Source organism: Haliaeetus leucocephalus, unplaced genomic scaffold (genome assembly GCF_000737465.1).
Source record: "Haliaeetus leucocephalus isolate CR32 unplaced genomic scaffold, Haliaeetus_leucocephalus-4.0 Scaffold395, whole genome shotgun sequence".
Classification (NCBI taxonomy): Eukaryota; Metazoa; Chordata; class Aves; order Accipitriformes; family Accipitridae; genus Haliaeetus; species Haliaeetus leucocephalus.
In genome coordinates, this window is record NW_010972831.1 from 6,548,823 (window position 1) to 6,561,481 (window position 12,659).

Sequence of the window (12,659 nt, forward strand, 5' to 3'; positions counted from 1 at the left end):
ATCTCAGACAATGGAAACAGTTAAGTCATTTTGTCTTTGCCAACAGGCACAAATTTCAGCTAAAATCCCTTCCTTGCTCTTGAGCAGAAAGGAGCAACTGTGTGGTAGGCTGATGAGAAAAGGACGGCTTGCTTTCTGCCTTGCGTTTGAAGTATGTCTACCGAAGGAAAAAAGCGAGCCCTTCTTTCAGTCTGGGGTATCTGTGGATTTTCTCTGTTCCCGCACTGTGAAATTTTAGGTCAAACGTGAGCTAACAGAGACTCTTTCATCGCCAGTGCTTTACTGAAGATGCTGGCTATTGTGACAAAGCGCACGTACCTACAAGAGATACTTAAAATAATTCCTTAACTTGCAGTTATTACCTCATTCACAACAGGGTGTGATGTTCTGCTGAATGCAAAGATTAGATTCTGAATTCAAGATCACTTCAAAGTACAAATTAAAATTATTCTACTTTATTATACAGCAAGTCTTCTGCGAAGGCTTACTTAAATCATTCCCACTTGGAACAAGATTACAGTTACGCTTTGTTGCTTCAAGCACATACCATTTACTCAACTATTAGGTAACTGAATATGCAGCATTTATTGTGCCTGGTTTCTGCCAGCCTACCGAGGGGAAAAAATGCAAATGCCAATGTTTCTCAAAGTTAAAAGTACATGAAACACGTCCTTGTTATCAGGCCTTTGGTTTTCCCCTTTGATCAGCCGTCAGAAACTATCTACACTTGTAGTCTGTGACTGTACAGCTTCACAGCACACTCCCTGCCACTGACAGGTGGTAATAGAAAGGGTGAGAGACCAAGCCCCGCGGCAGGCGTCCCTTCCTCTGATAACGTCCAAAGTACCGGGTGATAACCGTTAGTAAACACTCGGGCAGCCGGTTAATCCATACATCAGCAAAGAGGGGCAGATAATTTTGAACTCTAATGGCATGGACAAAAGCACCGGGGCTGGCATTCAGGGATTTATATGGGCTGCAATGGTGACTTCTGGCTCCTGAATTTCATCGGCGCGCACAACTTTGATTTATCTCTTTGCCTGGCTGCAGAGTAGATTCCTGGCACTAGAAAACCATCAACACTAAAATGGACCTCTACAAAATGGGACCGTGGCTCTTATGTGATACATGCACTTGAACTCTGGATGAATCCCAGTTTAAACCGAGAGGAGGAACGACCAAATATTTCAACTTTTAATGGGTCTTTGGATTTATAAGGTTACTCCGGTCCACTAATTTGTTTTAAAGCAAGGGTTCTTGAAGCTTGTTTGAGAAAATGCAGTGAGGAGGCGAGGTAATTTCGATGATGTTTAAGGCTCTGCAACGTTTCCATATTGTCAGCTATCTTAACTGCAGGAGGAAAAGCAAAATTTGGTCTTTTTTTGAAGCTGCTTTTTTCAAGTCATCCTTCTGCGCTTTCATGCGACCCTGAGACCCCCCACTCCGCATACCCTCCGAGACCCCCCCAATTTCAGTTGTTTCTGACAGGGCTGTTCATGTACCTGGAGAGCTCTTGGGGGGGGGGGCTTTTAAACCTGCATCCCCAAACCCCAGGGTGGCAGCAGGGAGACGATGAGCTCCCCCAGGTTTGCAGGGTTGTGCCAGAGATGAGAAATCTCTTCTTTACTAGTGTCTGCCCTTATTCTGAAAGTGAGAAATGGGAGCATTTCTGCTCCTATAAGCAGACATATGAATAATAAGGCAAATGGCTTTTGAAGCTCTGCCAAGATGCCTGCATATGTGTACAGGGAGAAACTTCATAGAGCGCCGGTCTCCGACTCCTGAGATACTTGAGTGAGAGCAAAGGAGACAAGTGCAGCGTTACCTCCGCGATCAGGGCCAAGAGCTGCCAAAACTTCTTAGCAGCAACGTGTGAGGTTGCAAGTGTTAATGCAAATGCAGGTTAGAGGGATTAACTGCACAGAAAGTTTTCCTGTAAAAAAAACCCGTAAGGCTGGTGAAGCTCTAGTTTTATCTTTCCTCCCTTTTCACTCCTCCTCCACGTTAGGAGTACACAGCTGGCAATACGATTCACGTCCCGGCATCCAGCTATGATTCACCAGCCACCACCGTACCCCGCGGGTGATCACCCTGCCTGCCAGTAAGGGGCGGCGGGGGCAGAGGAGGTCAGTGCAATCCACAAATTCCTCCTTATTTCAATATACGCATTGATAAAATGGGTTCCATGTAAAGCTGAACACGCAGATGCGTGACCAAGGTTACTCGGGGCGTGGGGGTAGAAAACGGGACCTTGCTTGGACAGGTAGGTCCTTTCCTACCATAAACCCCTGGCTCTATCCCTCTTTGATGTAAGACAAAACCATTTTGGGAAAAACAAGACCGACTGTCACGGACCTTCCCGTTCTTCTTGCCACTGCACCGGCAGACAGTAGACGTATCAAAGTAAAATAATGTTTTCAAGGCAGAATTAAATCCTGGGTATTTTTACACCTTGGAAAATTCTTCTGTGAAGTGCATGAAATGGCAGATGGGCTGGTTACTCCCCAGGAGCCTCTGGGTGCTTTGCCCTACATACATCGTTACCAACGGCACACAAGCTAATAGCATTAAACTTACACTGATAGGAGCTCACCATATCTCTGCTATTTATTAAATTGTAATCTCTTTCTGGCTGCCTCGCTCTCCCCTTTTCAATCCTAGTATCTTGGTTGATAATGTATCAAATTCCCCATCGTCAGCCAGAGAGAAGTTTACAAATAAACCTCAGCGGAGCATCCTGCTCTCAAAACCCCCCCAAACCCGCAGCCAGAATGCAACTGCGGGACCAAGGCAGCCAAGAAATCTCCTGCTGATTCAAGGGATTACGGACGGGTTGAGAGAAGGCAGGCTTCGCCCCGTGCCTTTACTGACAAACTGCTGAAATCCTACTGACAGCCACCAATATCAGACCCTGATGTGTGAAGCCTAGCCTTTCTTCTGTCCCCCAGACCTGATACAGCTTTGATGGCGGAACAGGTTGCACCTAAACAGAGCAATTCATTTAGAAACAACTCGAGAAAGAAGCAAATTAGGTATTATTTTAGTCAAGCAATTACTAGTGAAATCCTGGTGAAACCTCATTAAATCACTGAAAAAAATCCCACTGACTTAAAATTGTGTCAATATTTCATCCTATCGCGTGGTGCTTTCGATCTAGCAGAACATTTACTTCTCCCCTTATTTTCTGAAGATGAAATTCTTCAGTAAATTCTGGGTGGAAATTAAGACCATCAGCCTCCTTTGTGTGATGCCCAAGCACCGTCCCAGACCCACGGCACTACAAATAAAAAACAACCCCAAATCAAACCAAATGGAACAAGCAGAAACCTTGGCTTGAACATCTAGGTCGAAAGTGCTTTGTTTTGCAATTCCAGCGTGTTTAGTTTTACACTGCTGCAAACACTCCAAGCTAATTCTGCTCCACACGCAGGATTTTCCTATTAAAACTTTAATTTTCTCCTGATACCAATCTCCCACTTCTGTCCTTCCACTGACATTTGCCTCCCCACGAGCACTGCCCTTTACTCACGCTGCCACCGGATGGAGCAGAATCAGGCCACCCGTCTTTCTGCTTAACGTTTCTTGCATTTTATTAATGGCAAAGGCTTCTGTTATTACTCACCAAATTACCCTGCTTGGAAGCGCTGGATTTGTCTTTTGCATTGCAATTGTTTCAAGGCTTTTAATATAAAAGGAAAATAAATTCTACAGAAAGAAAAAAAAAAGTCCCAAACCTTGGAAGTGTCCTTTCATTTCACAGTTAGCCCTACCAACCAAGACTGAGAAAACCAGAGCAGCTTATTTTCTTCTCTGAAAAATCTAGTAGTAAAAAGTATTTTTACAAAATATTTTAATGCTTCTAGTGTGTTATTTTTCTAAGTCAAAATAGCTAAGCTAAATCTTTCACCATGGCCCTTTAATTCGAAAGCCAGGGGAAATTTTTTTCATTAAACCTCTGGACGGCTTTGTTTAAAATATGAAATCAAGTAGCTCCATTTCCTGTCTTCTAAGGAACAGTAAATCAAAAAGAGTACGTTCTCCAAAAATACAGTAACGGTTCTATTAAAGAGCTTGACAGTTTTGAGCCTCACCTTGCATATTGCAACATACGTGTGAGCAAAAATAACAGAGTAAATAGGAGAGGAAATGACCTGCCAATTTTAACCGATAAAAGATGCATCCTTCTCATGAAAGGGACGGGGGCTCAGCCCCTGGCGATGGCAGACCCTGGGCCGCGACCAAGATGCTCTCGGAGGGAGAGGAGGGGCTGCCCATTGCCAAGCCCCTGCCTTTTCTGGCCCCTTCAGGAGCAGGAGCGGACTTTGAAGGGAGTCCCGCTCTGCTCGGCACAGGACATACCGGTAACCGCAGCCTGAGTACGACAGAGCTGCCCGGAAAAGCCTCGGCCGGGAGCGAGAACCCCATGGGCGTGTGAGGGACCAGCGCGTGGAAATTCCTTGCCCAAAGGAGTGAGTCAAATTGTAACATACCCCGTTGAAATATTAAGGGCTGAACTTTCCTACGGGGTTTGCCAATTCGCTTCCACGCCATAACTTTGTTACTCCAGGGGGAATGCCGCAAAGCAGCGGCTCTCCGTGCTTGAACAGGGACCTGTGCAAACGCCTTATTTAGGTGTGGAGGAAGCGGCATCTCCCCAACCTGCCCCGAATCTGACTTTTGAACGCGTGCCCGTGCTTGGCAGCACACGTTGCTGATCCTCTCCAATGCACAGCTCGCACGCTGCCTTCCCGCTCTCCCACGGCACGTGCACGCCAATTTAACGTGTGACGGACTTTGCAACAACTCACCTCCGTGCACGGCTGTTAAATCGAGGTGTGACTGTTAATTATTGCCTTTGGAAACGATGGCAGGAGCTACAGCCTTTGTGAGTAACTCTATTTCCCTGTCATCTTCCCTCCCACGGAGTTTCTTTTTTTCCAGAATCGCTCACAGTTCTGCTATAAACAGGACATTACTCACCAGCTCTGTATCCTGCGAGTGCATTTAATTAATGGAGACTTCAGTCGGGGTACCCAGTCCCACAGGCAACGAACACTTTCAAATCCCTTTGAACTTTTGGCTAAGGGAGACCGAGAGGTTCCTGCGTCCCTCTCCTCAGTGCACTACAGACTTGTAAACAAAAATACTGTTTATTCCTCTGTCATTACTTCTAAATGAGTTTTAAGCAAACATGCAGCTGCTGGGAGGAGCAAGCCTGGCGGCGGGGTGGCCTGGGAGCCCCTGTGCCCAGCGGCTCTGCCGGCACGAGGGCTGACGGTCGGGCAAGAGGTTGCCCCACGCTCCTGCTGCCCAGCTCAGGACAGTGGCCGAGGTGACGGATGGCGACGTTCAGGATCAGAGCGGTGCCGGACCATCTCGCCCTCCTCCTTGCCACCCCAGCAAACGCCGACTCCTCCGGTCCCGCGCAAGGGGTTAACCGCGGGCTCAGGAGAAGCGTTTCAGATGATTAGGAACGTAGCCAGCGATCACAGCCATCGTGAAGGCTTTCGAATGTGAGCGAGGCTGCAATTTTCAGAGCTGGAGCAGTGAGATATTTTTATAAATACATAAATCTTTTCAAGGAAAAACAAATATAGAGGAAAGAATGTAAACATTATTGTAAAATGCATAATAAAATGTCTGTTGTTTGTTAATTTTGCTCCTTATTATCCAGTCTATCTGTACCACCGATGTTGAAACATTTGTCTTTTTTTTTTTTTTTTTTAAACTCCCTTATTCATTTAAAAATAGTTTCCTGCATGTTATATGAATAAGCAAAACCTAAGGTCCTAAATCCAGGAGAACTTTGAAGTATGAAACCCATGGTCTATGGGAACTATGTTTTCATTAATCAAAGTAGATGTTTCTAAAGCCATCAGATTTATCATGACTGGATTTCATATGTGAAACCCAATATACACACAGACATACACTGCTTGTCCTTTTGGATTAGTTCTGACCTTTTACTCTCCTTTCTGAAGGATCTGCCTTTCCTCAGAGCAAGGCTGCCCTGTTTTACCACTGCATCAGCCAAAAGAGCCTTGACAAAGTACGTTTTCAACTCTCCGCTTTCTGTGTCTGAGTACGAGTCTGGGTTAAGGTCAAAAAATAAATGATTAAGTATATTTATTAAACTCTGCCTTCGCCTTGAATGCTCCCTGTGACTCCGGTAGATGCCATCCAAACTGCAGTTTCACACCAGCCTGCTGGTAATACACCTGGCCACCAAACGAGGGACCCGAGCGTCACCGCAGCACCGACGCTGAGCCCCGCGCTGGCAAAAGCTGGACCGAGCCCCCCAGAGCCCCCCGAGCATCGCCGAGGGCTCCTGCAGCCCTGGCCGAGCTCCTGCCTTCCCCAGAGGCGCGGAGGTTAGCAAAAGGACACGCGAGAGAGACGGGATGGTTTAAAAACTGGAGGCAGGGATGTGACCTCCATCCAAAGCAGGACTTAAAAAGACAAAACGCAAAAAATCCGCCTTTGGTGTCATCGGGGGAATTCACGCCGCGGTTTTGCAGTACCAGAAGCACAGGACTTTGTTATCTTGCTTAAAAGTACAAGGTGCTGGGGGCGAGCGCGGGCTCCGCTGTGGGCACAGGCGGCTGCCGCCGTGCGCTGCAGGCATCGATGGGGAAGGCGCAGCTCAGCTACAACCTAAGGAATAGAGTGCGCTGAAAAATAGAATATGAGCGTATTCGTGCTCTCTTTGCAATACTGAATGCAATTTATTTAGCGGTCTAAAAGCCAAAAGAGATGGAAACTACAGTATAACTGGATGCTATTATGATTTTACAAACAAAATACCCCCTCATAATAAAACCAATTTCCAAGAAAAAATGTTTTTTTCCCTTGAATAGCAAGATTCTTGCATAGTTTAACTCTTTACAGCTTTGCAGAATCAGAATGCCTGGAAAAAATCAGGAATGCTACGATCAGCCCCAAGCCCCCTTAGAGATTAACGTTTCTTTACATTTAATCCTGACATAAAGTAGAATATCCTGAAGAACAGAGAGTTCTGCACAACGCGGGGCAGTTGGGGTGGGTGTGCGTTACCAGGTACGATTCTGCACAGCAGAAACTTCACCTGATGTTCTTTCAACCCCTAGGTCTGGAAATTTCATTAAAAAAGGATTCGCAAAAGATCTTCAGCACTTTTTAGTTTTTGCAAGGTTGGAAATGTTTTCTTGTGGTATTCACATACTTATAATTCTCAGTCCTGGTTAAAATTAGAAAATCCAGTAACTTTTTTTTCCTCCTAGTATAGTTTCCCACTCTCTGAAGATCTACGACTTACTTAAGCTTACAGTAAGATGATTGAGATTTTCAAGAATGCCTAGGAAATTTAAACACACAATGAATTCCATTAAATCTCAGTGGAGGCTTTTTTAGATGAGTCTTTATTTTGTTCTACTTCTCATCTGAATAAAAGCTATGACTTTATGAGGCTGAAGTCTTTGTATTGGCTTCACTGGGAAAAGCCGTGTAAGATGCAGGAAGGATACATCTGGTATTTCTATGACACTACATAACGATCCCTATTTGCTTATTTGTTTATATGCCAAGTCACTTCTGAACTCTTTGGATGAGGTTTGCAGGCATACCCTGTCGTAGCGAGCTCACTTTGTGAGGTAGAAATATGCCAATTCCACTGGAGGGACTTAAGTAATATATTACTTCCCCTAAGAAAACAGCAAGATTTATCTTGCTTATTATCAATCTCGTGGCATGTGCAAATGCACACATATATACGTACAAAGGACACATAATGGATTACAAAAGGCTCATATTTACCCACAAGTAAGGAAAGATCTGACAACTCATCGGGGTTTTCTGGATAACTGAGATCTTATGTTACACTTTGAGACACAAGTGTGGATTTGTCATATTGCTTGAGAATTAGTGGTAACTGTCTGAGCCAAGGAATTTAATTCTGATTGTTTCATTTGAATTAAAAAAATCTTAGTGTTGAAAAAACATTGGAACTGTGCTATATACTAATATATCACTCAAACTGTAATAGGAGACCCTTTCTTGTGTAATAGAAACAGAGAGTGTAATGCTTGGAAAGGCCAAGTTCATCGTGGGTACGGCTCCACCGCAGCTGAACGGTAAGGGATACCGAATCTTCAACCCGCTGCAAAGCAGGGGCGAAGGCTTCCCCGTCACAGACCCGCCTGGACGGAGCTGCACGGAGGGATGTGACCCGGCACACCGCCCGAAACCCTGCCCGAGCACTCCCAACGTCCTCCCGCTACCAGAGACAGAGACTTCTGCTGGGCTTTGGGGAATTTCTCCTTTGCAAGTCTTATGCACGCAGAGGAATGTTCACAAACAAGGGGAGATAACGGGGCAGTTTCTTATCAGCTAGGAGAAAACTCGCAGAAGAGAATCTGCAGGAAAGCGGCCGAGCAGCCAGCGAAGGTCCGGAAATGTGAAATTTGGTTTATATCGCTGGCAACCAGTTTAAGAATGAAACTGGAATATTTTTTGCATTATAAGAGCAAATGTTTCTCTGGTCTCATATCACCTTTTCCAGATGAAACATTTCACAACCCAGCTGACATATAAACAGAAACCAACATATTTTCCTAAGGTGCATCACTAATCCCACTCGGGGCCTCTAACTTGTAATTTATTTGTCTTACCTCACTCTGAGATAATGTACGCATCGGTTCCAAGCTACTGTCTAATAACTACTTGTACACAGGATAAATAAATCTCACTTGCAAATACTAGGCACTCGCTGGGTGTTTGGGAAGAGCTCGCAGGGTGACTTCTATTTTCTGCCGGTCGCTGCCCGGCACGTGCACAGCAGCGTGCCGGCTCCTGCTCTCGCCTGCCCACCTCGTGCCCTGCCCGCTGCCGCCAGCCCAAAGCTCCAAAGCCGCCTGCAGCGTTCGCAAGCACGAGGCACCTGCGGTTTGCAACTGCTTGGTAGGAATTAGCATTTTTGAGACATTTATAGCAGGGGTTTCCGTGTCAGTAATGTAACTCCTTCCCATACACCTATGCTGTAACTGGCTTTTCCTTAGGGAATAACAGAGGAGCGATGACCTTCTGACACTTTCTGCAGCAAATCTCACTGCATTAACATTCAATTTATTAGGGTTATATCTAATACTATGAGCACAGCCTGCTGTAATCACAACTTCCCTACAAGTATTTTAATGTATTTCACAAACAGCACGAGATGGATTCGGGTATTAAACCAGAGCGATGGAAATGTTTGTGTTCGGGCCAGCTGAGCAGCTGCTCATCAGGAACTGGTTTGGGAACTCACTGTTGCTACTTATTAATTGAGTGACCAAGATCAGGGAATGGAGAAGAGATTGCAAAACACACCTAGAGGGCCAAAATCTTAGCTGAGGCAAAATGAGTTATCAGTGCTGATATAAAGAGTTTCATTGCTTACACCGGGGAAGAGCTGGAACATCAAGGTTTAAGTAGCTCACCCAAGGTCACTGGGCAAGTCTGTGCCAGGGCTGTCCAAAAAGAAGTCCTGTGTCTGAGGACGACCCAGTGCAACACCACATCTTCCTAGAAGGTACGAAAACACAGACGGGACCTCCAGAGCCACCAAGTCCTGCCCCGGCCAAGCAGCACGTCCCACATACCTTTACATCAGCTCTGGGTGTTTTGGAAATTGCTGACTCCAAGTCTGTGGATCCCTCCAAGAACACTAGGAAAATCTGTTTCTTTAAGGACTACAGAGAAATGTGAAATTTTATGTTTAGAAAATAATAAAAATTCAAAAAACTTTAAACTTCTTTCCCTGTAAGCCTTCCAAGTCTAAGAAGATAAATTCTTTTGGCTCGATTCTGAATTCATTTAAAAGCATGTGCCAAGTTGCACAAGCTAGTTATCTAAGCCCCAGCAAGGACTGGACCTACAAAGCACTGAAATCTCTGGTTCCAAGCCAGCTTAAGCATATACTTAATTTTAAGCATACAAACAGCCACAGTAACTTCAATGGTAGTGTATATATGCTGAAAGTTAAGTGTGTGTGCTTAAGTGTGCTGCTGGAGCGGGGCCAGAGCACTTGGTGACTCGCAGTACCAAGGTCTGATCTCCTACCAAATCCTGTCCAAGGATTTCATTCCAGCCAGGCAGGCTTTGGAAGGGACAGGCAGGACCCAGCTGGTCAGGAGCCAGCACACCCGTCCTCGCCGTCTGAAGTCCTCCTCTGCATACATTGAGGAGGTTTTGCCCTTGTCACTTACATTATCCGTCAGACATCTGGTGGCTGGATAAGGCAGAGCGACATTGCAAGGTGAGATGATGGAGTGAAAAAATTATTGCAACTGGCATGTCCTAGCCTAAGGCTTTCGGTCATTTAACTCATCTCACTCTCATCCTCAGCAAAGACTGTACTCAAAGGGCAGGAGATTTACCCTTCTGCAGGCCTCATGTTTGCACTTGGCAATTTGCAGTAACAACTCCAAATGCGAACAGGAGTTAGGCAAAGATGGCTCACTGTTTACGGCTAAAAGCAAAGCTTTCAGGAATAAGCAAGAACTACTTAAAAAAACCAGACATACAAGGACTTTGACTGCCTTGAATATCACCACCACTTTTTTACTTGACAACAGCACTCTGACCTCCTGTTACAGAAATCACGAAAGGTGACTAGAAGGGTGTGCCTATAGGGCATTATTCTTACGGGCACAAATTAAAATTAACATTTTTCTTACTAATGTCCTTATCTTGGAATTTCTCCATCTTCTCTCATCAGATCACCGCCTATGAGAAAGCTCAGGTTTTTCAATAAATGGTAGATGACCATTTGGGTTAAAGTCTGCTGCCAGATGCTCGGCAAAACTCCCTGACTTCAGACGACCGAGGCTGACGTACACCAGCGGAGATGCTGACCGAAGGGACCGTGCCACATCCCTCATCCCCTGCAGGCTTCTGTCCTGCCGGCTGCTGCCCGCTGGGGAACTGCCTCACTGCTTCAGCCGTACACTTTCATCTGTATCGCTCACATAAACGGATCTCCCACAAAAGCAGAAAAGGACAGAAGTGGGTGCATCAACCCAAACAAACGCAAAAAAAGATCAAGGGTAAGAGGAAAGTCTGGTAATTCATGCTGTGCTGTTAATTTATGAAATGCAGCGTTCTCTAACTCGGAAGCACGAGAACGAGATTTTTGTAGTCAATTTTCTCTTTTCTTCCTTCAATAAAACCTATTTTGGAGCGCTGATGGCAAGGACATGCTTTGCTGTGATTTATGAAGCAACGCAACCTACAACATAATTTGGGATTAACTATTCAACCAGAAGCCACCCAAAGCCCAAAGGTATCAGGTACAGAGAGAGGGATGAAGGAGAAACTGCAGTGTCTGGAAGTCCAAATCGTGATGCCCTAAATCCTTGCCTGACCCCACAGGCCCCATCTCTGTCTGGCAGATTGCCCTGGATCCAGGAAGAACCGCCCCAGTTATCCCAGCACCTTGGCCCCTTCCCAGCACATCTGGGATGATGGAAGTGGGTGTTTCTCCCTGCCTGCTTCCCCAGGAGGGCCTGATTCAGCCAGTCAGCTCTGCACGCACTTTATAGCACCCTCTAAATAAACTTTATAGTACTAACTGCCTTAAGCACCCCGGCAAACACGGGACCATTCACCCCCAGAGATGGAGTTGCCCCGTTACGTGCAGCCCTGGCGGCCGGGGGAGGAAAGCCCGTCTCTCCCCAAGGACCCCAGCATCTAAACCCAGGTACTGCGACCTTCTGGGTTGCAATACCTAAATCCTTCTGTGAAACTAGCTTTCCTCCATGTGAACAGTTTGATGATTATAACCATGCTGCTTGCCGAGGCAAGATGGATTCTGAGAGCTGCAGACTACCGTTCTTGTGGACAATAAATATACCACTTAAATTATAGCCTGTACGTATTTGAAAGGATAAACCTGCTACTAATAACTATGAATCAAAAGGGAAGATTCCAATTTTTATGGCAGAAAGCTAACAATAATCTTCAGTGTGTTATAAACAAGTATCTATCGTTATAAACTAAGTTCAGCGTGTAAAAATCCAAAGATGGAGTTTATCGTCTTTAATGGCGGAGAAACGACAAGTGTGTTTGGTTGAAAAGGAATTTAGCAAGAAGTAGTTCTGTACGAGAACCAAAATCCGTCTTAAAAAAAGAAAATCACTGCTGACAGTTTTACAGTAGAATTAAGCCGCTGTGAACTCTGAGAAGTGGGGCTAATCACAAGTTTCTGGGGAATTTAATATGGAAAAGAAATCTGATTATTAGGGAGAATCCTATAACTCAGGTAAAAGCTGATCCTACACCCTTTCCAGTCTAAAATTATGCGTGCAACTACAGACGTTTCGCCGAGGGGATTGCTTTCTGACAGCCTGCTGAGCCACCTCCCTTTCGTCAGCAGAGCGATGATCTGCGAGTCCATGGGAGCAACCACTGTCCCAGCCTTGTGTCCTAACGATCTTCCCATCAGCACAAAGCCATCTACAAGCAGCCTTGGCACAAAGCGTCGGGGGGGAAAACTCGCTTTCAAACCACAGAGGAGCAAATCCAAGGAGGTGAGGAAGCGGGTGCCAGGTAGCGGCTAATGAAGATACAAGAGGGATGCATCAGGTCTGATGATGTGGCTCTATAAATACAAGCAGAAGTATTTCCTACAGTGGGCAAGCTCAAAG

The 12,659-nt window shown here is 45.6% G+C and overlaps 1 protein-coding gene across 7 annotated transcripts in view; it reads right to left on the minus strand.

The window, feature by feature from the left end:
• Positions 1–12,659, minus strand: part of BCAS3 (breast carcinoma amplified sequence 3) — a 374,628-nt gene that overhangs the window by 25,374 nt on the left and 336,595 nt on the right. The gene's annotated exons all lie outside the window — the stretch shown is intronic.